This window comes from Pezoporus flaviventris, unplaced genomic scaffold (assembly GCF_033815535.1).
Source record: "Pezoporus flaviventris isolate CSIRO_AGI_PZ_B2104156 unplaced genomic scaffold, CSIRO_AGI_Pfla_v1 ptg000045l, whole genome shotgun sequence".
NCBI classification, from domain to species: domain Eukaryota; kingdom Metazoa; phylum Chordata; class Aves; order Psittaciformes; family Psittacidae; genus Pezoporus; species Pezoporus flaviventris.
In genome coordinates this window covers 7,844,428-7,870,304 of record NW_026892593.1, presented here as the reverse complement: position 1 = coordinate 7,870,304, position 25,877 = coordinate 7,844,428, and the positions used below count along the sequence as shown (strand labels likewise).

Sequence of the window (25,877 nt, the reverse complement as noted above, 5' to 3'; positions counted from 1 at the left end):
CAGTACTAAGAAAGTATGTACCTCTTCTGAGAACAATATTTAAATATGCTTCTATTGAACCAGGGTTCATATATATTGTTTAAACATTTCAATATTTAATAACTTTTAATCACAGCCACCATACTTCAAAAACTTCTATCAGCCACAGAGCATTTCCACTGACTAAATTACAGTTATATCTGATAGGGAATTAACACTCACTCTGCATAACACATTTCACAATTTCTACACTTTGTTTTTATCCTGTGAAGTGTTGAGTAAGCCACAGACTAAAATGTTTTTCCTTTGAGAAGCATATGCATGTAACTGGTAAAGCTGATAAAAAGGCTCTAACAACAGAAAAGTTCACTTACATCATTCAGGAACAAAAGCTGAATGGCTGAAGTTAATAGTGTGCAAATAAAACTACTCCCCCAAAGTGTATTTAATTATGTCATATTTAGGCCTGCTTATGTTTGTTTATTTGACCCTTATCTGAAATATTGAGGATCTATTCATCAGAACCGTAAAGCAATAAGCTAGATACGGAATTGCTATGCATTGTCTATGCACTCTTATCCTCTTTTATCCAACAATGACAACTCAAAGATAATCAGAGTAAGCATTAGTGTACATCTTTCTTGTCAAACATCCTAGAAATATGACCCCAAAATCAAGAGAAGCACTTAATATTACTAAAAATAAGGTTCATGGACTACTGATTTGTGGTTAAGTGAAACAGTCACTCTGAAGTCTAACAGTCTGGGTTTGTCCTCACTTAACCCAATTCTAATTAGGCACACTAGAAATAAATGTTCAAATTATTCTTAAGCTTATCTACTTTACAGCTTTGTGTAAAAACAGATACCAGCACCAAGTAAAAAAAAATAGCGATTTTCAGTTTTTCAGTGCTAAACTGACAGCCGAACAGATATCACATCAAAAAATTCTTTTAGCAGAGAAAGCTTCATCCACAACTCAAAACGTCAATGGAAAGTTGCCCAGAGCCTTTGCTTTATCCTTTGTACACTGCCTTTGAACTATCTATATTTACAAGACCACTGTAAATATATAGCATACTGGTAGCATCAAGCTGAGGCTGAGGAGTAACATGACATTTGTGGCTGGCAGATATATGTTGTACCTGAGGCTAGGAGGAAGGTGCATACACATCCACAGTGGCTTTTCACAACTGCTTTCATTTACCAGCTCAGGCACGTGAATGCATCAGCCATCTCCCAGTGCAGCACTGAGCCTGACACAGCTGGGCACTGGGCACCAACACACCTCTGCTTCAGCCATAGGAACCCTACAGAATCCTGCTCTGATGCTGTGCCCAGTCCCACAGGTATCACTTCACAGAGATCACCAAACTCCTTGCCATGCCAAGACAGTGCAGAGGCACTGCCCTGGGCCAGGTGGAGCCCTAGCTATTAGCCCAGTTATTGGCTAGTGCTACTCCAGAAGTAGTCCAGCTCTGGACTGCCTTGGGAAGAGGTTCACTGGATTCATGCTGCACTGTAGCCATGGTAAATCTTACTAGGCAAGACCTGGTTCTATGAACAACTACCTCAATGTCTCTTTTGCTATTGTACAGTTAATTCGCAGAGCAGATAATTCAGTCGTGCCTGAAATTTGACTATACGCATAAACTAAAAAAACTGTCAGGAAATATAATTTTCCAACTATTTTATTACATAACATGCAGTTAAACTTTGCTGAACTTCTTCACCAGGTATCAGTATCATTATGATGTCACTCTAGTTGGTAAATACACAGTCCAGTTAAATATCCAGCTGAGATATATACATACCTCCACTTACCAGCCTAAAGACTTGTGCTTTATTGCTGTTTGGAAAAAATAAATTACATTTTAGAGGAAAATAAAATGGTTACATTTCTTCCAATTTTCTTTGTAACTATCTCTCATGGTATTATCACCTCCTTTTACAACCTATTCATGTCAGCTTCCACAGCATGGAAAAAGCAAAGAGTACTGCCAATTAACTACACCGGCTTATCTGCTGTAGTCCTAAATCTTCCTCAGCTTTGAGAGAAGTTCATCTTCCAGCTCACAAGGAAAAGGGAAAATAACTTTCCTCATACGAAAGGCCCTTAGTATGTTCTTTCTTTGGAGTAAGAAATCACAAACTCACTACACTGCTGTCTCACTGGTTTCTCACTGTTAGTGTCTGTGCTCTTAGGCCATTGAAACATAAAATTATACTTTAGCCCTAGACAAGGTGCAGCTACATTAACAACACACTGATAATCACAAAGAAAACAGTGTTCATATATATGCAACACAAAAAGTAACACCGAGTTTGAGATTTCATGTTTAAAGAGATTGGAAAGTTACTATCAGTAATACTTGACATTTCTATCTATAAGCATAAATGCATTTAAAAAATACCCAAATGAATGTTATTATACACAGTGTTCTGATACACAGAAGAAAATGTCAAATGACTTCCTCAAAGGTCACAAAACAAGTTAATTGGAGTCAAGAAAAGAGTGCTAGAGAATTCTGATCCACTAATCCAGCACATGGTTTGAACTCTTCAGACAGTTTGAAAAGCAGTCAGTACATTTGAAAAACTGGATTTGGTTATTTTGATCTAAATTTTTGAGGGCAATATCTTGAAAGAAGAAAGATGCTGCAAGGAAATGAACACCTTTGTACAATGCTTTACAGACATATGTTAGGTAATTCCTCCCTTTGAATATGAATTCAGATACATCAATTAGATTTAAGTTCTCTTCTGGGTATTTTCAACATATTGAGTTTATGCATAATTGGATTTTTTACTCCTGAAACACTTAATCAAGGGTAAATCAAAGGAAAAATTCCCTTTCAGAAAAATCCTGTAAAATACAAAGAGAATACTTCTCTATTTGCAAAAGATCTGCCAGCTTTATTAAGTTTCCCTCATTTAGAGACTTACTTGTTTTTTCTTTTATCCAATTAATGCATTAAATCACTTTGATGTGTTGCTTTTTAAATACACGGTATCTACAGTTATATAAAGTACTAGACACATCAGCACCATTCGTTCCCCCAAAGTGAGATAACACTGTGCTTAACTGAAAAAGAGAGATGATTTTAAGGTGAGCTGATTATTCTCCAAGAACTTAAACAAACCTTTCATCAGTTTTAGAGTTCCACTGCTTAAGTTTTTTCTTTCCTATAGAGCGATGATTTCTGTCATCAACTTAGCATGAGTCAAAGAGACCCTGAGTAAAAATCAGTGGAGAGCGAGTCTTCTAAGATGAGTATATTTGAGAAGTGCAACCCTTTTACTCCATCTTACTCATATTTTCCAATAACTTCCAATGCAGAAAAAGCTAACATGTGAAATCTGAGTGCAGTCTTCTTGTAAGTAAGCTCTCTTCTCCCTACCCTTGCAGACCCAAAGGTGGATATTTATGGAACTTGCTATGCACCTGACAGAAGTGGCAGCATCCTCATGAAAACTGTAGACAAAAATAAGTTGTGACTAGAACATTCAGCAACAAGCCCTTAAAAGTGAGCTAAGCAGTATTTATGTAAGATAGCCAACAAATGGCACCTATGAGAAGCTACAATTCTTATTATTACCAATAAAAATCTGGTCAGTTTGGAAAAATACATATTCACATATTTCATCTCTAATTTTTAAGTATGTTGCATAGAGGGACTGGCATCATTATCAAAGTGTTTCATTATCAACGTCTCATCGGCAGAAGATAAAAGGCATTACAGACTTAGGTATGATTATAAAGTAGACCCCTACCAAAACAAAACACAAACAAACCCAGAACTTGTCTCAATGCCAGACTAATCTCCAGTGCTGCCTTTGCCTCTAAAAAGCCAAGTTCCAGCTTGCTCAGTCCTGAAGAGCACATCTCTGAAGGGGACAATACAAAGTGACTTCCCTCAAAAAACGAATTTACCAGTAACATCAATCTCTGTGTTGGTATCGGAATATTTAAGATCAATATACTTCTCGGATTTAGGTGGATGCACTTAGGATATTGCAACCTATTTGTATGAAAGCTGGTAGGTTTTATTGCTATACAGAGCCCATGTAAATACATACTCAGCTTTTTATTGATACAACTATACAGGACACACACAGACTCCACAGCCCATCTTTACCAAATGCAGTTACAAAAACTCAAAAATGGGATCTGCTGCTCAACTCATGTGTCTCACCTATTGGGAACTGCTGTTCAGTCAAGGTGGCACTTGAAGCTCAAGAAACTGTTGTATGTCATTGCCATGGCAACACGGGATGCAGCTTCCAGGCATGACGCAATCTGATAGCCCAACTGCTCCGTGAACTCCTGTTCTGCCTGGAACTAAAAGCCATGCTGAGAAGGATTAGTACTTTCATTTCTTCAACCACATGGTTGAAGAAATGAAATGGGAAAAGCTGGGACAGCCTTAATACTTCATGAGAAGCTTTTGCGTTAAGTAAAACCTCTAACTAAGGTTATATGAAAGGTTTGAGCAGGGATATTGGCCACTTCCCAATGTATTTTGAAAAGATGTACCTCTTAGAGTTACACAGTTGATGTCACAGGCTATAGGTAAGTCTCTAAAAAGAAAAAAACAAAGAAAAAAACCATAATCTTTTTTAGGCTAATAAAATGTATCCTGAAATATTTTTCTGTGTCTGAAATATGCTTCCCTCTTTTGTAAGCTCTTTTATGCATTCTGTACTTGATGCATTTAAAATATGAACTTGCTTTATGAGTGGCTCTCAGCTTGTGTCAGCACTTTCACAGTATAAACACAGAAAGCTTTACATTAATGTATATTAAAGTAAAACTGTCATTCTCAAACTCCCAAGTATGCCTTTTTTCATTAACTATAGAAATCTCAGTGAGAGCAGAATCACTACGTAAAACAGCAATAAGAATGAGCTGAGCTATCCCAGCCCAGTGACTCCCATTGCTTCCCAATCTCTTTTTGGATTGAGACTTGTTTCATTTGACACAGTCCTGTAGTTGAGCAACCCAGTATAGTGCCCCATTAAGGCCTCGGCAATTACACAAAGTTAGAACAGCGTAAAGCACTAGTCACTGCTTCCCTCCCTTGCAATTTTTAAATTACTGTGTTAATCTGTGGGGATTTTTGTGTTTTCGGCTTGTTTGAAAATGCCTGTCAGCAGCAGGAGCAGTTTCTACTCGTTCCTCCAGTTGCTTATTGACCTCTACAGATTTTGTTTTTATAATAACATTTTCTTTTCAGATTTGGTTGCTGTACTAACACCATCATCAGGTTAATGGGAGGAAACAGTAATATCCTCCTTTAGCAATTACACAGCTTCCTACTATGTCAATCCCTTTGTTATTTTCTAAACAAATGCACAACATTTTTCTTCATTATTTCTCCATTTACCACAAGCTGTGTCACAGGTCCTAACACTTTTCTTGGAGTGATTTGTTGCCTTTTTCATTTCTGTTAATTTTTAATCAGCACTCATAAGTGTAGGTGTACAATCCTTGGACAGTTATCTTTTGGGGGTTTTGTCACTTCATTGCATGTCTTTACTGTGACTTGTTCTGAACTGAAGTTACTAAGTAATTCATTCCTGGCACATCAGTATTGTGAACATTGGCACATAAAGGGCCCCTTAACACCCATCTCTTTGCCAGTGTAACATGGTTCAGCTGAGCTTGGGGGATGCAATGTGACACTGGGAAAACAACTCCTGTGGACTGTGCCCAACATGTTTTATATGATTGAGGCAGAGGCGCAAGCCTCTTCTGTATGTCGAAATACAAAGAATGGTACACACCCCTCCTACTTCATGTTACATGCGTGAAGAGTATTTAAACTTCTTTCTATACTTACATTTCTAATGTCAGATACAGAAATATCCCAGTAGTTTCTTGTGGGTGGTTACCCAAACGGCAGCTTTGCAGAGCTTATCAAAACACATTCTGTTTTGAAATTCTTATGCGAAAGTGTATTTCTCATTAAGAATTCACTGGTCACTGTGGTACTTCCCATATCCCTCAGGCATCAATTCGTTGCTCTTACAATATTTCTCAGTGGTAAAAATAAAGAGTGTTTCAGGAATCAAAAATATCTTCTCCAACCAAATGTGGAATAAATGGATTTTCACTTTGATTGTCTTCAGTGCTGTGTCCGTAAAAGCTTGGCAGCAGCTTTTATATATAAATTCTAAATCACTGACCCATCTCATCAAAGGCTAGAGCAACCAGTTGTTCATATGTGGCCATTTCTTGCTTCTTTTATACATGATTTTAGCCCACTCTCTCTTTTGTTGCTCTCCCCTTGTCACTTCAAAAGCAGCATCTCAAAGCGTTTGGGAATGTGGCTTTTTCTCAAGTGACATCTCAGAGTTGAGAGACACTTGTGAATACAGCTAAAAGTTACCACTTCACTATGCAGTTCAGTCTCTAATTTCTCTGCAGGTGATGCTGCCTGTAAACTGACAAGTGGTTGAAATGCTCCTTGACAGAAGGGTCTAGAGATGTAACAGCCCAGAGTAACAGTAGCTCTCAATTGCCAAAGTAAAACTGCCTTAAAGGACCAGATAGAACAAATATCCCAGAACCAGGAACTATCTCACCCACATGACATAGTTTGTTTATGTTATACAGTAACACATATGACACAAAGTGCAATTTTAGTAACAAGAAATATTATTTTTTGCATTGGATTGTGTTAACACAGTACCTAAACTGCTGTTAGAAATCCATCCGTTGTTTTCTGCCTGTCTGGATCCTTAACCGGGCAAGTCCCACACTGATGTAAAACATGCTTTTGCAATTATGTCTTTTTTTTTTTTTAATAAGAAAAAAACCCTGAAAATTACCCATTTGCTTCTTCTCTTGTCAGCTCCAGGAGAAGATCAAAGGATGACTGGTAACATGAAGAGCTGGGTACTTTATAAACAAAAAAAATCTTTCTTCATTACTGTTTTTGAACTCTGAAGCTACTGTTCTAATGGTCTCATGGAACATTTATTTTTGTTGCCTTATTTTCCTTGTCTATGAACTTTTTTGAGATCCCTATCATAAAATAGTGTAGGAATGGCCTGTATTAATTTTATAAGAAACACCTTTAATGAAATCTGAATCAACCAAAATCACAGAAAGATTAATTTCAGATAATGCTAAAATGTAGACGCATAAAAATGAAAACCAGTAATGTGATCAAAGGGTTGTGACATAAACTCCTTTTAAGTTAAAATCATGTGAGACTTAATGAAGAACACAGCAAACATCACAGTTAAAGGGGCTACACCTAATGAAATGTCAAACATCCAGAACTTGAAGCGCAGTAAATACAGTAATCATGTTTATACATAGAATCATAGAATCATAGAATAATCAGGGTTGGAAAGGACCTTAAGATCATCTAGTCCCAACCCCCCTGCCATGGGCAGGGACACCTTACGCTAAATCATATCACCCAAGGCCTCGTCCAACCAAATATATATATATATATATATATATATTATATGAGGGTTGTTTGAGTGATCCATCAGCTACAACCAAGAGTTCAGAAGAGTATTTGGCATAATGGCAGTCTCACCATCAAGCATTTTTAACAGCTTAATAATCTACTCTTTTCTGTGGTATATGTCAAGCACCAAGGACAATGCTTATTTGCATTACCAAATTAGATTTGTTCGATGCAAATGGATGTGCACATTGGCAAAGTTAAACCACCTCTATTGTGAACTCAGTCGCTAAATCAAATTTACTTTTTAAAAATAAATTAGGAATGCTTCTCCCCTGTATTGACTGACCCACCTAAAAATTACCCATTACTTAATATATTATGGCTATGACTTTAAAACAACAAATAAGAATGACAAAAAATCAGTAGAGAGAAAATATGATCACGATGTAGCTAGACAGGTGGAAGAGCATAAAGCAGCAAATCTGGCTGCTGGATGAGAGATTGTTCTGCGAAGTGTCAGTATTCAGGTCAGTGAAGGTGATATGACCAGTTAATTGGTGAATAGAGCACAGCACTGCAATCAATGAAAACCATTGATAACAGATGAGAATATAGTTTGTGCTCCACGTATTTAGTGTAGTGAATCTGATACGCTTATGCAAGAGATTATAGGATACAGTTGCCCGTGATTGCAGGGGGATGGAATTCAATGGCCCAGAGGCCTCTTCCAGTTCTACACTTCTGAAATACGATACACATATTTTAATTAAAAAGAAGAGATGCAATCCCTGATACAGTGTTAGGACTCTCGTCATTTCTACGGGTGGTCACTATTTTGCTTCTCATGAACAGGAGATTGTCAAATAATTTCATTATTTGTTTCTAATATGCAAGAAGTGCTCAGGTTTGGGACTTGCTACGCAAAAAAAAAGAGCAGAAAAATATAATCTTGTACCTAAACAACTTAGTATCTCTCTTTCCATTATGGATGGATATGTTCTTTGAAATGCTTTAATACTGCATGGTTTATACTTCTAAAAAATAACCCTTGAACAATCTAACCTTATGTTAAAGACCCTGAACAGCTACAGAACACATCCAATGTAGAACTGAATCTTCACAACCCCTTTAAGTGGAAACTGAATTTCTCTTTACAAATGATACTGATCAAGATCTGTAGGACCTATTACATTATAGATAACAAACAATAAGTTAATAGTCATCTTAATGAGGGGAAAAAGGAATCATCTGGGAATAGCTAGGAAAAAAGGGAACAACTTCCATTATTAATAGTACATGATATTACTGTAAAAAAAAACAAGGATGATGAGAGGATTAGGACTAACAGTCCTAGAAATGAACTCTTGTGATTATTTCCTAGAATATCCTCTCAGTTTGACACCACCACCTGGGATGCAGAAGGATAGTGTCCAAGCAAATAAAATTATTCACTGCTCTTGTGTATATTCACATTTGCCTCTTGCAAGACTGTCTGCATCTGTGAGACGTGGTCAGGTTGGCACCTCTGCAGTGTGCTGGCTGAAGCAGTTTGTGAGAGCTGCACTACCAGCCTTCTGACACACAGGCTCCTTCTCATCCTTCTTGCCTTAATTTTTTACCTATTGCTACCCTAATCATTCACTATAACATAAGTGCCAACACTGACTCCTCATTAGCCACCATCTACACTTCTTTTCTGATAAACGCAGCTATTTAGTCATTATTCCCAACTGACAAAAAAACCTTGCACCGTCCTGAAAGTTATTATATCTCTAACTGCAAAAACAGAAAAATTGGAAGCAACTCTACAGAAACAACTAGTTCTGCATGCTTTTAATATGCATTTCCATGTTTGGGAGACACTCCTGAGCAAAGGATTTTAAAGTAAAATACAAGGGTGAATTTTATCTGAAGTAAGTTTTCTACAGTGTAACAGAAGGTTGAAAACATAATGATTTAACTTCATTTAGCATAACTGCAAAAGGAAGGCGATACTTAATTCTAATCATCTGGATGAAAGTAAGTGCCAGCACGATGTCAGTACAAGTTTACATTGACAACGAAGAATGAATTCATACTTCTGCTTCTGAGAAAGGGGTGAACCTGCTCCCTTCCACCACTAGGATAATACCGCTGATACTGAGTGAGTAATAGCAGTTTCACACCGTTGTGCCTGAGATCAGAATACGGCTTGTAATAAGGCTTCGATGCATTTCAGGAGTGAAGACACTTCTTCTTCAGGGACTTTAAGATAAAGCGCACATTTTAGAGCATTATTTAAGCAGGTTTCATTCAGGCTGAGTTTCAAAGAGCCTGAATGACAAAGTGCTAGAAGGTGACTTTCTATCAAAAAGCACACTGTTATCTCTCACTCTCATATAATAATATGCCAGGAAGCAGCAGGGATTATGGACCATTTTTCTCACACTGTTTTCTCTCTGCCTTTTCGCATGAGTAGGAATGTTGGGTAGAGGCCACGAAGATTTGGGCTCTCCATCTTCACCCTCTCACCTCTCCTCCCTTGATAGCCCACGGCTCACCACAATACTGAAAACCTTCAGAAGACCTTTTGCCACAGCACACGTCCCTGGAACCAATCCTTACAAGAACGACCTTCATGGAGAGGAGATCGGTACAACACACCAGCCCTGGGGTCTTTTCTGAAGAGGGGAAATCATGGCTGTGGGACATGGATATTTGACTGTGAGAGGGGAATGGCAGGAGCATCATGAGCAAGGAGCAGTGCCTGGGATGGAAGGGAAGGATTCCACTGCCCTGAAAACTTCTACGTGGGGAAGGACACTTTAACAGTGGTTTCACTCTTCTTGTGAAACCAAAGGACACAATATAGCTCACAATTATTTTTATTTTCCTTTTAAAGACATTTTTTTCCCTACCCCTCAGCTTCCATAAGGCAAAACCATACATTTCTGTTAAGGTAGCATGGTGGCATCTGGGTGTCAGCTTTCTGGCATTTGAGTTAAACAGTAACCAGAAAGAAGTGCTTAACTGTTCTTGATGTCAACTCTTCCCACAAAGGGAAACTGCTTTTAAATTATTCCTCTGAAGAATAAAATAGAATAGTTTCCTGATAATTGTTTTATTTCCATGGAGAAGTGAAGGAAATACTGCAGGGCTTGTATTCTTTACCATGACAGCTTGAGGATGAGCTAAAGGATTCCTGTTTCTGCTTTCACGAATATTAATTTTTCTTTCTCACTTCTCTTAATTTTGTTTTTTTTTGCCTTCCCTGTTATTCCATAAATTCTTGGTTTTCTTTTCCTTTTTTAGAGCTTTATTCCAAGCTTTCTGTCAGCAACTCCCGTGAGCTGTACTCTTCTGTGCTGTTCACCCACAGCTTGCTAATACGCTCTCTCCCATTGACCTCTCTGGTGCAGTGAGTGCTGGTCACAACCCTTCATAGACAGCAGCCAGCTCTCTCTTTCAGTGTGAAGAGCTCAAGCCAAGACTTAAGGATAGTCATTCTCAGAGAATGTCAGTAATTCTAAGGAAAAACAGAAGCTGTCTCTTAGAGACAACCATACTGTACTCAAAAGACAAAGGAAGCATTTGTTCATCAACATCTGTCTATTTTGATCCAATCTGCACTCACACCTTTGGGGAAGGGTGAGAGAACCTTGAGAAGAATGAGCAAATAGGCAAACCAAAATCATATACATGCTGATAAGATGAACTGGCATTTGAAAGGAGTGCCTGCAAAAATGAGGGATAAATGTTCCTATAGCAAAGAAAAGGGGATTTGCAGGAGCACTACCATGATCCCAGCAGAGGAGGCACATTCTGTGTCCAACTCTTCAATAGACCTTTTTTTGATAATAACTCCCCCCCAGAAGGGTCTCTTCTGATTATTACTTCTTTTCTTCTTTTTTTCTGGATTGCAGTACTTTGCCAGGCATGACTCATATGCATGAAAATGTGACTATCACAAATGAAACACATTTTCAGATTTATATGCTGAGGTAGCCAAAACACAAAGTTTTTGACTTTTAAAGTTTTAAAGCATTTCTAATGACAGGAAGGTGTGATGTGCTTGAAGATATGAGGCTCTTCACCAAGGCAGCAGTAAGCTCAGCTGAAGTCATAATAAACTTCCATGATTGGGTCACCTTCTAATAAGGTGCAGAGGTCTGGTTACATACACATCAGTGAGTATAATTCCATAGGACCAACGCTGGAAATTACATTTCTTCTGCTTTCTGTGGCCACATAGACATAAATCATGCTTTAAAAGAAGAATATCATATCACTTGGAAAACATCATAGTGTCTTGGCAACTTACATTGGAAACTGGGATGTATAAAAACCAGTATTACCCTATACTGCCCTGATGCTTCTACTTTTCCTGGGGTGCCAACTACTTGCCAGCATGAAAAGCAGGATACTGGGCCAAACACAATGCTGTGAGATCCTGACTCTACCCACAACAATGACTTAAAGTTACCTCTGCATAGGAACAGTGGTGTACTTTCTATGTCTCAGCCTCACAGACTTATGAAGGGTTAGCCCCTACAACTTTTAGTAGAAGGAGCTACATAAATGTAAAATATTATTTGTGGAAGTAAACTATCAGCACTGGGAATTTGGCTTTTTTCTATATCAGCAAGGTATAGGTTCCACCACGTAAAGGGCAGAGAGCATTTATTACTGTAAATTAACAAGCATTATTTTGTTGGTATGAAAGCAGCAGCAAACATGCTTCCTCAGGTTAGTTTTGAATCCTGAGCAGAGCTCATATTTCACACAGTAATATGCAGTAACTTCCACAGACAGCGAACATAATTACAGTGTCCTAGCTCCCAATGGCTGAAGGTTGTAAAGGATAATATATAGCACCTGCTGAATCTGCAGAAGGAAAAAAACTGAACAACAGAATACAGTTCCCTGTCAGCACACTCCTTTTCCAGAAGGATTTTCTAATAGGTGTATAGGCAGGTGTTCTAGGATGGTTACATCACTGCAACTGGTTTGAAAACAGTATTTGATAGTTGCAATGCCAGAATGGGAGGTGATGGGAACATACCATCCCCTCAGATATTTCAGGTTTTAAAATCCAGCAATGGAAAAGCTAGGAAAGTTTTGAGATATTGCTTCCCTTTTATGCAGCACAATCCTCTTACTGCGATCTGAGAGACGGCTACCACCCATCCCATACAGATTTTTTGATTTCTGGGGTGCAAGACTATAACAGCAAATAATGAAAAGATACCAACTCTTCCACTATCTCTCCACTTCTATTTCCCCAAACCTCTTTCTATTGCACCATCTGAACAAGAAGCATCAAGACAAGAGTGTTGTCTTCTGTCATTTAGGATCTGCAGAGCTCTGAAGACAGGGGCACATGCGCTTCCCATTGCCCATGTCAGTGAACAATTATGAACTGACCAAGCTCTTTTATTCAGCCTTCTGCAAACCGCCTCAGATGCTCTAGATTTGCAGAGTACTCCAGAAAGCTGGTGTCCTTTTTAAGGACTCTCCTTGCTTTTAGATCCACTTAATCCCAACCATTTGATAGGGAATCTTAATTAGCAAGAAAGACGCTGTTCCTCACTCCTCTTTAGGTTAGATTACAGCGTTGTTAAAGTACAAATTGCTGGATTCTGACTGCACAGAATTACAGGGTGATGCTAAGTTACCTTTTGGAATTTCTGTTAAGAAGCTCACTCCAAAGGTGAAAATTCCTTGGACAAAAGGGAACTCTGCCCTGAAGGTCGTCCCCCCCCACCAATGTTTCACTAGGATCACTGTCACTGTATGGACTCATCATGGTTTCTGCTGTCACAGTTCACAGAGATGGGTTCAATTACTCTATCAACTTTGGCCAACCTCATGAGAATTCCTGAAGATTTAAACCAGGACCTTTGGAGCAGTCAGATGGAGAGCATTTGCAGCAGAGGAGTGTCATGGCTCTGTGCTCCCATCAGTGCAGGTTTCTCAGTGGATGACCAAGTCAGGAGTGAAGCAATCCACATCCAATTAGTATGCTTGAATCAACTCAGACCCCAAGAGTTCCTAAATCTTTATTAACTTTCAGCAATCTTTACTATTATCTAGAACAGGCCTTTATAACTTATGTCATCTCTGTCATCAGAAAAGCACTCTAGCTGCAGTAATTTTTCACACTGTACATCACCGTAATTTATTTATTTGACTGGAATTGAAAGGATAACTGAGAAAGAGAGCTTTTATTGTGATATGCAATGCTTCCCACATCCATGCCCATTTGTATTCCACCACCTCTGGGTTGTGAGCATTTCTGTCAATGGGTATTGTAATGGCTGTGAAGACTTAGCTCCTAATACCTTCAGATTAAAGAATTTTTCCCAGGCTTTTTTTTTTTTTGTTCACATCTTTATACTGCACAACAGTTAGGGGCTTTATCGGTTCAGTGATCACCCACTGTCAATCCTATTTGCTTGTTTTCTTTGCCAGGAAAGTGCTAAAATGTATTTAACCTGAGCACCTCTGAAAGATCAGATTTTTTCTTTTCTCCGTTAAATGTTCTCTTGTCTTATCTAAGAGTGAAACTTGGCACCAATTTCAAGAGAGCTGAGCCCTAAACCTCCCTCCCCTTTAGGACCATTGATATGATGATATAGTAGGTATTCAGGATACAGATTCAGATGATCAAAGTGTCCTGAGAAAGCCACTGCTTCAGCAGTTTTAACCATGAGAGTATTGCTTAAGTAGTTATGACTAATGTTGAGATGAAAAATAATTTCCTTTTTGTACTAGAGAGACTGATGAGATCAAGAGTATCTTGTTCTGTAGGCATCTGGATATGCACATCTGTACAACCTACTTCTGCAGAATCAAATTCTGACTTCCCCTGGACTAAAGAAAGGCCAGGTGGCAGGAAGTATTTCTCACTGTCCCAAAACATGGAGCTGGGGCAGGAGAGGAAAGTCAAAGGTGGTTGGCAAGGTCAATTCTAAGAAGATTTACATAAATAAAGCAATCTGCAGATGGTTACAGAAAAAAAGTATGAGAGGAGAAAAACAAATTAGAACGGAGATAGGGAAAAGACAGTAAGGTCAGGTCAGAAATATCTTGCACTTTTCCAGATGAGACTGGGTTTTTTCCTTCAACTGGAAAAGTCAACCTAACCATCCATGCTCAGAGAAAGAGCAAATCCAGGCAGTAGAGTTTTCAGCTAACCCTACTGTCTATGTTTAATTTTCTACAAAACAATGGAAGTCACTAATACATGGGTATGCTGTGTACATACACACCAAGGGTCACAACAAGAATCAGTTTCCTCTTTATCCTAAAGAACAATGTAGTTAGAAACCTGTTATAACAGTGACAAGAGATAGATGTGTCTCTGTAATTTTTACCTGGTGCTAGAAATGAAGATGCATGCGTCTGGAATGCGCTATATACATGTGGGATAGCTGGGACAGAAGGATAGCTGGGATGTTTGTATTTTAAAATAGGAAGTAAATTCTGCTGATCATACTCTTTTCTTGACACTATGGGCTCCAATCTGCTCTGTTATAGTAATATAATTTACAACAAACTTGATTTAAACTGGTTGCATTAGGGCAAACAGGAATACTTTATTTTTTTATATTTATATTTCTTAATATTCTTAAGCTTACTTTGCAGTGAGAGCATGATGGTTTCTGTATAGGCATTCGCTGCTGAAATGGGAAATAGGTGGGCTGTTTGCTGAGTCTGTCAGCTGGAACACTGACAATCGCTACTTGGACTGCTTCAATGTAAATATAATTTTCTCAGACTTCAGTATTTTGTGTCTCAGTCTTTTTAAACATTATATATTAATCTATTTCATTCTTATTATGTTATTTACATCACAGCAAGAAGATGACCCTGACCTTTATGTTTAACCGTAGGATGTATTTACACAGCTTGTAGAAAGTGATGGTGAGAAATTTTCAGAGCACCACCATTTTATTCCTATCTTGGTTTTCCCCTCCCCCTTTACAGAGGTCCAGTGTGTCAGTGCTGCGCCCTGAGAAAACCTGTATTTGCAAGCAAAGTCCCTGGGCAGTCTTAATTTTGAAATGAAAATAAATGTCAAAAGTCTTGCTTTATTTCTTAAATCAGATTTTCACTATTAAAGCCCACTTTAAATGATGTTGTACTTAATAATCACACCATTGATAGACAGTGCTGGTAGTTGGATGGGTATGCTTCATTTGGGTTAAGTCTGCTCATTTCACTGCTTCTATAAACTTTTCTGCCTGTGGTGAATCTCCAATCTAGTTTGTCTGAATGTGTCCAGTTAAGTTCTGAGATCTAATTTGTTCCTATTCAGTATTAGACTCCAGTTCTTTCTGATTATGTACATGCACATCTGGAAAACAGCCCAATTTGGTTTAGCTTCTAAAACTGCAGTTGCATTCACTTGTTTTATGACTACGGTCAATGTGAATCAGACATCTGGAATCTTTCTGTCACTCAAAGCATTTTAACTCTATTTTGAGTACCACTCATTGACATTTCTGCTTGTCTGATGGTTTGCAAAATGTTTGGTCTGCTTTTCACATCCCCACAGTGCAATTGTCTCACTTTCCATAAAGCAAATAGTTTACTACAGTCAAATTATCTACCTGTACAAAAGCAGTAATGGGATCTGCATGCGGTGTTAAAGTTCCATTTTCACTTCTCTCCATCAGTAACAGAATTTCATACCATAACTCCAAACATTTAGGTCTATGAAAATTAATCTAAAAACATTGTAACAAGTATGGCAAGTAACATTTGTGGCTATACAGCATGCTTTCTAATCACTGAGCAAGACGTAATGCCTCTTGCAATGGGTAAATGGCATATTTATAGTGTTTGTTTTCTAAAGGGAAGCTTTTAAAGTTATTCCTTTCCTGCTGAAAATCATATTTGTAATACAGAGAAACTATTACCTTAAATTGGAGTGAAAGTATAGGAGTCCAGTAAACACAATGATTTTTCAAAACCCTCCATGAGCACTATTAAGCAGTCACAAAAATATCACCGGCCACACTTGATGTGGAGGATCCGTACTACTCACAACTTCACACAGTCATCCTTCTGCCTCCCACTTGCCCTACTTTTGTGCTATGGAGCCACCTTATCTCAGGGAACATGTAAAGAAGTGTTTTCCACCAGAGCAAACTTCTCTGCTGCCCCATGAATCCCTGGGCACAGGTCACTATGGGGACACATGAGTCCCTTCCTCACTCCCCTGCACCCACCCCACACATGCACAGATGGAGGATGCTTGCACCCCTGAGCTGCACCTTGGGCTGAGGAATGTTAAGGTAGAGCTGCGGTGCGAGGCTGAATGCCCATTCCATATGAAGCTCTTGCCAACAATAGTTGTAGTACAATTAAAGGAGTGTCTTCCCCCCTCCCCCTCCCCTACTTGGGGAGTACCTGAACGTGAACTTCTCCCTTGGATAAACAAACACTTGTACCGACAGCTATGCTTCTGGCTTTTGAGGAATTTATTCTTGTGCCTTTTCTTTAGGATTTCCAGTTTCACCTATCAGCTGCATTCACTACTGGCTGGCATTTCTTTTTCACCTGTATTGTGGGTGGCACATTATCTAAGACACACGTTTTTCAACCCACTTTCCTAATTCCAGCAGTACGGGAGAAGCTGCTTTATTAGCAGCATTTACACAACTCACTTGCAACAAACATTTCTTTTCATCATTTTCTTTTTTTAGTGAGCAGTAGTAGTGGTCTGAGGTTCTGATTTCAGGTACAGCAACCACTTCCCACTACAGCCCCTTAGCTAGTCAAACAGTCAAAAACAAAGCAAAACAAGCCAGTCAGTTATTATCAGAGTGAATGGTGATTAGAACAAACAACAGTACAGGAGGAAAATGCATGGCTACTCAGAAACAGCCTTTGGGGGGCTGAAGAAGAGATATGGAGCCATTTTTCACTAGGTCCATGAGAAAATGTCAGCACACAGATGCTACTGTACTGTCAGATTGCATCTTAATTTGGCCAAAGGGGACCCAGGCAGTCACCCCTCACAGACAAATTTTAAAGGCCCATTACAAATCTGATTTATTGGTTGCTAAGAATCTCCCTGCCATGGTCTGCAGATTTTGCATGACGTGGAGCTGAAATCCAGCTACAGATAAATGTATGATTCTCTACGTGATTTAAATCCATCTGAATACAATATTTCTTGGACATCGGTCAAGCTTCCCCTGTTTGCCTCCCCCCTCTCCTCCTAATACCTTAAGGCAGTTTACTTCAGAATGAAGCAGAGCATTAACCTGTGCAAAATTGCTAATTTGTACATAACTCTCTTGCTGCTTTTGAAAAAAAAAGGAAAAAGAAAAAAAAAGCAGCAAATGCCTTTTGTTGTGAAAAGGCAGGGAAAAATCTTCAGGAACAAAAGAAATGCGTCTGCCCAGGAAGAGAAATGAGAAATTGCTGGGATTTGTTTTAGATGTTTAGGCATGCTAGTGTTAACAACCACCATTCAAATAAAAACACTGATCTGCTTCTGTATTTCAATCTTTTTTTTAAATCCTGTTGGCTTCTTCCTAAGAAAAATCCTCAAAATAAAATAAAAAATCCCATTCCTTGCCTTCAGCGAAAAGCCAAAGATCGTAAGAGGGAAATGCCTTTGGAATTGCTGAAGAAACACCATTCAAACTTGCTCTACTCGAACTGCCCATTGTTACCATTCAGACAATGTACAACAACAGTCACAGCTCAACTTCTAACCATGCCCGCATCACAAGAAATTCAAAGTCAACAGCTCTTTTTATTTCCATAATCATCATAACCAAAGCCTTCTTTTGCAGTTTCCCTGGCAAAAACCCTATCAGCACCGGAGCAGTAATCTGACAATTTGTGAAAGAAGCATGCAGCTTGTCTTAAAAGGCATGGTATTTCCTACAGGAACTATTATAAACAAAGACAACATCAAAAGCAACACCAGAATCGCGCAAAACCAAGTCCTCCTCAGCCCAAGTTTGGATTCAACATCTGGCTGAACACACTAGTGCCTCCAATGCTGATTTTGTTTTGTGGGATTAAAACCCATCTAATCTCTTTAACTGACCCCATCTCAGGTCCCAGCTTTGCAAATCAACAGAGAGAGGAGAGGGGGGAGAAAGAAGAAAAAAATAAAAAGGCAAGAAAGAGAGGCAGAGTCTTCTCCCACCTTTCCATGGCTCTCAGCCCGTCTGTCTTCGCATGATCTGCAAACCACCTGTACGGATCCAGCCCATTCTGGGGGCAGAAAATCCCCTCCCGGCAGACGTAGCCTCAGCCGCGCTTTGATTTTTCGGCACGGATGTCTGGAATCTTCCGCTTGAGCCCGACACCGCAACACAAAACTGCAGCCGAGCTCTTTTGTTTTCCCTCCTCGGCGGGGCTGGAGCCGCGGCTCCGCCAGCGCTCCCGCTCCCCGGCGCTGCCTCCGCCGCCGCCCAGCCCTGCCCAGCGCCCTCCCGGCGAGAGGGGCAGCTTCGGAGGCGGTCAGGTGATCTTCCTGGGAAAGCAGGAGGGATGCTCGGGGATGGAGCGCACGAATCCGCCGTGGCTCTCAAACTCGCCGTTTACCGTTACAAGGCAGGGAGGAAAACAGAGCTCTGAGGAGAGCATCAGGCGTTCTGCTGCTCCCCGGTTCTCCCCTAGCAATCCACAAAGGCAGGCAGAGTGCAAAGACACGTTAATTAAACTTTCCAGTGGTAATAACCACACACAGTGTGTGTACCATGCCGCCCCTAAATATTTAGAAGTAGGGGCTTATTCCTAAGGAAACATCATTATTTTTCATATTATCATAGAAGCTCTGCTGGTTCTGTAGGTCCCTTTACAGCTTCCTCCCAACTGTATTTTTTTTAACAATGTGATCTTTAAATATTTATGCTGAAGCCATATTTAATATCTCAACAGCAAATGGACCAATACCCAACTGGAATCAGTTATTAGTTCTTCATTCACATTATTACACTGTCATAGAAAAAATTGTTGACATAGGGGCCATTACACGTACACTTCACTTTCTGAACTGTGGCTTATCCAATGGCCCCATTCCCTGGGATTATTCTGATGAAAGCTATCACACTGTGCAGGGCTTTGGAGCTTACACTCTAGAAGACTGAAAGAATGAAACTGTAACCCGAGGTTCTGTGAGAGTCCTAGTTACTGCCAAGTTTCCAGAAATACACAAATATTGTTGCAAAAGTAATAAAGAAGCAAAGACTGTAAGTTCTGATAAAACACTGAATTTTTAACCCCGGTTGTCTGTTCTATCAGGTTTAATGAGTCCAGAATTTCACCCGATGCATCGCCTTCGCATTCATTTTGAAATGTTAACAAAACTAGGCACTAAAGGTAGACAAGGTATCCACATTTAATCAGTCTTTTCTGAGAAACTTTAGATGTGTAAATGTGATATATCACTTATTCCAGGAAAAATCTAAGCCTCCTATGGACCATATTCTTAATGACTTAAGATAAAGCCAGAAACCCCATTCATCCAGCATAGCTGCTTCTAAATGCTTCCCAGTGTTTCCAACAATATTATAAATAGTCAGTTTCCCATCTCATATGAATTGCAGGTCTGTCCACAGACCTGCAGTCCCTCTGGCATTACACACAGAACACAAATTTCCATGTTTTGAAAGCAAAGCACACAAAGGAACCACCTGAATTTGTTTTAGGATGCTGAGGAAAAGAGGTTTACAAGCTATCACAGATCCTCTGCACTATACTACTAGGCAATCCCTATGAGATTCATACTACCAACTCTCTCTTGCACTGACTTTCAGAATTTTTAACTCTGACACATGCTTTGTAGTGATGCTGTAGTAGCAGTCTTTCACATCATTCCTATCATGGTCAAAGTTTCTGCCACAGTCCACAAGCTTTCAGCAGAAGCCAGTACTGATTCCAAGGAGCTGGTGAAATTCTCATGACTATAACATATGACATTCTTTCAAACCAGTCTTCCTAGGGGAAAAAAAAAAAAGGTAAAAAAGCCCCCCAAAATCAACCCAAAATCAACCAACCAACCAATCACAAAAAAAAAAACAAACAAAAAACAAAAAAAAAAACAAAAAAAACCCCACAACAAAAAAAAAACACTGAAAATTTGCCTGTGCTAGATTTCCTTTAATTACATGCTTAAAAAAAATTCAGAAGTGGAACTCTTGTCATGCCAAGGTAAGCATATCCTTGTAGAAAAATATTTAATGCCTTGCACACTTAACACTGGAACACCTTTCTGATGATCCCAACAATGAAGGCCATAGGAACAAGATAAGCCAAAAGGACCAGACAATTCCACCACCTTCATCTAGGTTTCTGAATGTAAGTGGAAATGTGCAGGTTTTTGAGACTGTAAATCCATGGGTAATTACTCTACTAATAGTTTTTCTCCTTCACCCTACTGAAGCAGCAATAGTGAAAGAAGGGTAATGACATACATTGGCTATAATGGGTCAAACTGAAGAGAGTTAGATGAGAAAATCATCTGAAGAGAATAGGAGGAAGAGCTAAATGTATTTCTTACTCTAATTTCTTCAGAACTCAATACAGAATTGCATACATATTGGTGTTTTCTAACTTGAATATCAGCAACAATCTTTTATTATTATAAAGTCAACATAAACCTTGCTTTTAGAGTAAGGAAACAGGCCTAAATTATAACTGCTGAAAAGGCAAATAGACATCATTATCCTCTCAGCCACGTATAGGAGTTAAAATACTGTGTAAATCATGGGGCTGCTCCAAAATTTCCAAGTCAACTACTAGCATGTAGTTGTGTTACTCTGTGCACAGGACTCCCATGAAAAGTGATGAGTTTCTTGATTAGCAAGAGTATCACATCTTATACATACTAATTACAGCCACCAAAAATGTTCAGTTTAGCAAAGCAGAGCAACTACAGATATTAAATAATGAAATGCTGTGGTCACCCATCTAGTGCTAAATATGGATTATGACTCTCAAAGGACAGTCATTTAATTTCTAAGAAATAAAGCAATTATTTTAGGCTTCTCAAAAAGCCTTTTATAGTCTTCGGGCTGCCGTACAAATGGACAGGAACAAGACATTCCAAATGTCCGTGTTGATGCAGTAATAAGTATAGGCCTAATCCACTGGAAGAAAACGGAGGATTAACTTCCATCTAAAGGCTGATATATACACATTGATATGTATAGATATATATACAGACATCTCCACATAATCAACCAAACTCATATAATACATATGGATGAAAACCTGCCTCAATCATGCAGATACCAATTATGTTTTGGAAACTGTGTTCAGTAAGTCTAAAAATCTGCACAAACTGATACTTTACTTGAGAAATAAATACCATATTTTTAAATCATTAAGTTTATCACCTGCAATCCTTTGAGAGGAATTTGGAAGTTTCCTGGCAGAATCACTGTTTTTAAATTATACTCTTAAAAATTAGAGCTTTAATTTGAACGACAACACATACATAATCAAATCATTGAGGCATGACGAAAATAAATTAATGGTCTACTTTGTTGTAGAAATAGTCCCAATATTTGCAATGTTAATTTCAAACCAGTAAAAACATGAATATATCAACATAAAATAACAATACGCTCCCCTTTTTTTATTTATAATACATAGCTGCCTTAAGGCTGCATTTATTCCTAAAAGAAGCCATAGAACTTTTTTTTTGTTTTTTTTTTGTTTTGTTTTTTTTTTTTTTTTTTACAGTTCATTTATATGCAGGTCAAAAAGGTGGATACTTAACAATGAAACTAAGTCCAATCAGTAGGAAAATGGGCATGTCATATAAGAGTATTTATGAAGTCTTTTTGAATTTGTGTGGCAAACGCTTATGAATGTTTTCCTTTTCCATTACTCTTCAGATGTTGAATTTGCAAGTCTGTTTCAAAAGAAGATAGAACACTGTTAACTTCAGATCCTTTGTGTTGATATTACTGATGAAAGAAAATGTGCAAGTGCATACAAGTTACCAATTTATACAATGGAGAAGACCAACACAAAATTAGCACTGACAGCATTTTAAGTATCTTGCACCTTCAGAAATGCCATAAGCTATAATTGCTAAGGTTAATAATTTTAGGATTTGGTTTGAGTTTTGGATGTACCTACAGTCCTTTGTGCTCATAGGACAAAGGCTGCCAAGAGGAAGGAGAAAGGAAGCAGGTAGAGATGTGGTCCGACTCCAGTGACATTACAGATAAGCCACTTGACATGTGTAGGCTGTGACCCATGCTAGAGAAAGCATTTAATGCAGGTCTCTCTATGGAATGAATTAGTCATTATCTTTGACTTTAAAACAGACATAAAGAACTGAGAGATGATGGGCAAGGTTAATACAAATACCCTTCGGAGCTTCTGGCATTTTCTTGTCAAATTATGGGAAGCCACAGGAAGATACTGCGGAAACTTTCCCTGCTTCAAAAACCAGATGAAGCATGAGAATAGAAGAAACAAAATTCCTTTGTGAGTACGGAATAAATTCACCATCCAGCCTGCTAGAATGTCCATGCTGTTTTTCCTTAAGGGAGTGATGCAGGAGTGATATCAGCTCTTGGACACTACTGAAGAAACTGAGTGAAATAGAAATTGAATGGATAGATACCATTCAACACTGATGTCAGCAGCAGACCCTTATTGGCTCCTTCAGGAGACTGTGCTACAGGAAACCTCTTAACAATACAAAAATGAGGGTTTGGACTGCATGTAGCCATTAAAACATCTCATAGCAGTTTTTGTGAAGCCAGAATTCAATACCAATATCCTGGCTAGAATCAAGAGCCAGGAAGAATGTTTTGCTAACCTGGATAGATGAGAAAAAGATTTTATTCTTTACTTGGCCATCTATGCATGTGTATAGATGATCTGCGTGATCTGCTCTGGGTAATTCCTATCAGCCTCAAAAAAGGGAAATAGTATGTATCTCTCAGAGTAATACAATACAGTTACAATGCAAATAACTGACTTTTGTATCTAAGCTGTCTTCAGTGCTGTTGTCAATCTCTACATACTCATCGCATTACATCTATGAAATGGCAAAATCATTGCCTTGTACAAAATTTGTGGAAGGTTCAATTCAATACAATTCAATTTGTAGAGGGTTTGGGGGATGGAATGTGTAACTTTCAGCCAGTCTTTTACAAAAACTCCTGCTGGCTCATTTGCCAGCCAGTTCTGTGGTGTGTGGCTCAGACAAGACTGAATGTCTTTATCTAACTACTAAGCACGGTAGTCTTTATAATAACTTTTGCGGGAACAGGTGGATAATGATGGGAAAAAAAAAAAACCATGAAAGTATCTGGTTATGTTTTGGAGGATATTAGCTTAACTTTCTTGGGATAGTTCAACTGTTTCGCCCTGAGATTGTACTAATGCCTGAACAAGTCCATGATGAGAAGAAGATAATTACAGTCCTTGCCAGACAGTGTGGTCATTAAGTGTGCTATTTTGGATAAGTAAGTTTTTAATTAGTTTCTAGTGTCTGTAAGTAGGATGGTCTATGGTAGAATGACAAGGAGGATCCGCGCCCCTACTGCTTTCCCCTGTTGGAATTCAGTGTAATTTAATTGAATTACAATGGGGGTAGCCACAAGATGTCAGTTACTGGTTTATTCACAGTGTGGACATCTTCTTCCGATGGCACTTGACTGACTCACTCTGCACACTTCTCTTATTACAAGACCTCTTCCCCTTCCTCCCAAAGAATATGTACTGTACAAAGATGCCATATTCTTTATTAAACATCAGCGTAATCACACAACTCTTGTGGCACTGCCTGCACAAATGAAAGCTCTACCTGGTCTAAGTATACAGCATGTGACCTACTTTCTGTACAGCTACTTCTGGAATGTCCTTCTACATCTGTGACTTTGCCCATGTGTTGACAGTCGCCCTACCTAGAACTGGAAAAAGGTGCCATTTTAGGAATTATGCAAAACTGTCCTTCATCCAAGGGGGTGAGGGGGAAATTCATTTGTTCATATGAGAAAATAGAACATTTTTGAAAGAATCTCCCTAAAATTTAAACTGTTTAAGGTATGTGAAGATAAATAAATGAAAAGAAACCCTAAACCTATACTTCTGACTGCTTCCTAGCCCTCTTTTATCTGCTTCTCTTAAAAGCAGAACTCCGTATGTTGCAAAACAAATGAACTAAATCAGTTAAAACTGGCCAAAGAATTTGCAAATTTTGCTTTTACATAAATTATTTTTAGTGAAATAGAATTGAAAATAAAGTTTAATATTTTTACAAGTTTGTTCTTTGTTAGTCAAACATAACAAGTTTTGATTAGTGAATTTTTTTTTCATGGAGAAAAGTAATTTCCTGACCTCTAAGGACAACTAAGGTGTAAATTTGAAAAACCACTGTGGTCTCATCAGCATTAATAAGGACATGACTGTGGTTTTACTCTAGTATTATTTAAACCTGCTTTACGAAAAGCTAAACTACACATTAGCAAGCATTCCTTAATCCTGTGTGCAATACTGATCCTACCACTAGCAGAAATGAAAAAGAAAGAATAATAAAATTTAAGTTTGCAGGAGGGATAGATATAATATTATTAAATAACAAGGCTCAAGACTGAGTCTTCTTACACTAAGAATACTGCACTGTGCTTCCAAGTTACTACAGCTTTGCTCATCTCTGTGTTTGCTGAGCTCTCATTAGCCCACTCGAAACCTCCCAATGTGGAGAACTCACTGGGACCCTTACAGGCTAGGAATTTAAACCGAAATTCTGGACTTTTTGTTTGTTTGACTCAGGAGCTTCTACTAACAAAGAGCCGTAACGAAATTACTCAAAATATATATTAAAATATTGTGTCTGAGGTATGATAGAAACTTGATGGATTAAATACTATTTTAATTATTTTAATTCCTTGTTTTCTGTTATTTTTTCAGCATTTCAGTATTTTCCAGTTAACGAAAATGTTCTAGTATTATTATTAATAGTATCAATTTTTGTATTTATATGCTGTTTTAAAAGGTATCTCTTTGAGTATTACGTATATTTTAAAACTGTCTGAAGAATTAGATAAATTATTTTGTATGTGCACATGTAAACCCGGTAATTTTAATTTCATATTTAAATCAGTTATTAGATAGTTGTGTACGAGACTGACAGACTTTTCTGGTACCATTTTGATCTTCTTCTTCCTCGAAGAGCCTGCCTAAAAAGAAAGCTTCATATTCATAGCGCACATAGTAATATTCCATCTAGTCATCAGTAGTCAAACACACACACACAATGGCACATCTGACATAGGCAGCTGAGTTGGGAATTGAAACCATAATAATTAACAACAGACTTCCTAATCTTGCCATGACAAGTGAATGAAAAGCTCTGCAGTGTTCTTGCCCACTGGAAGAAGGAATTAACTCAGTATAAAAAGCAGAATGGAAGCATATCATTGATTAGATCCAATGCACAAGGAATGCAACAATGGGAAGCTTGTGTCAGCAGAACACGTCAAACTTTCTT

The 25,877-nt window shown here is 38.5% G+C and overlaps 1 protein-coding gene across 16 annotated transcripts in view; it reads right to left on the bottom strand.

Annotated features, from left to right (window-relative positions):
* MAGI2 (membrane associated guanylate kinase, WW and PDZ domain containing 2) overlaps positions 1-25,877 on the bottom strand; it is a 738,716-nt gene that overhangs the window by 374,107 nt on the left and 338,732 nt on the right. Inside the window, exon 1 of one of the 16 annotated variants that reach the window (XM_061467331.1) lies at positions 18,561-18,998. The exons of the other annotated variants lie outside the window; for them this stretch is intronic. The gene's annotated coding sequence lies outside the window, so the exon portion shown is untranslated. Of the gene's footprint in view, positions 1-18,560; positions 18,999-25,877 lie in introns of those variants that run through there. 16 annotated transcript variants of the gene reach the window in all.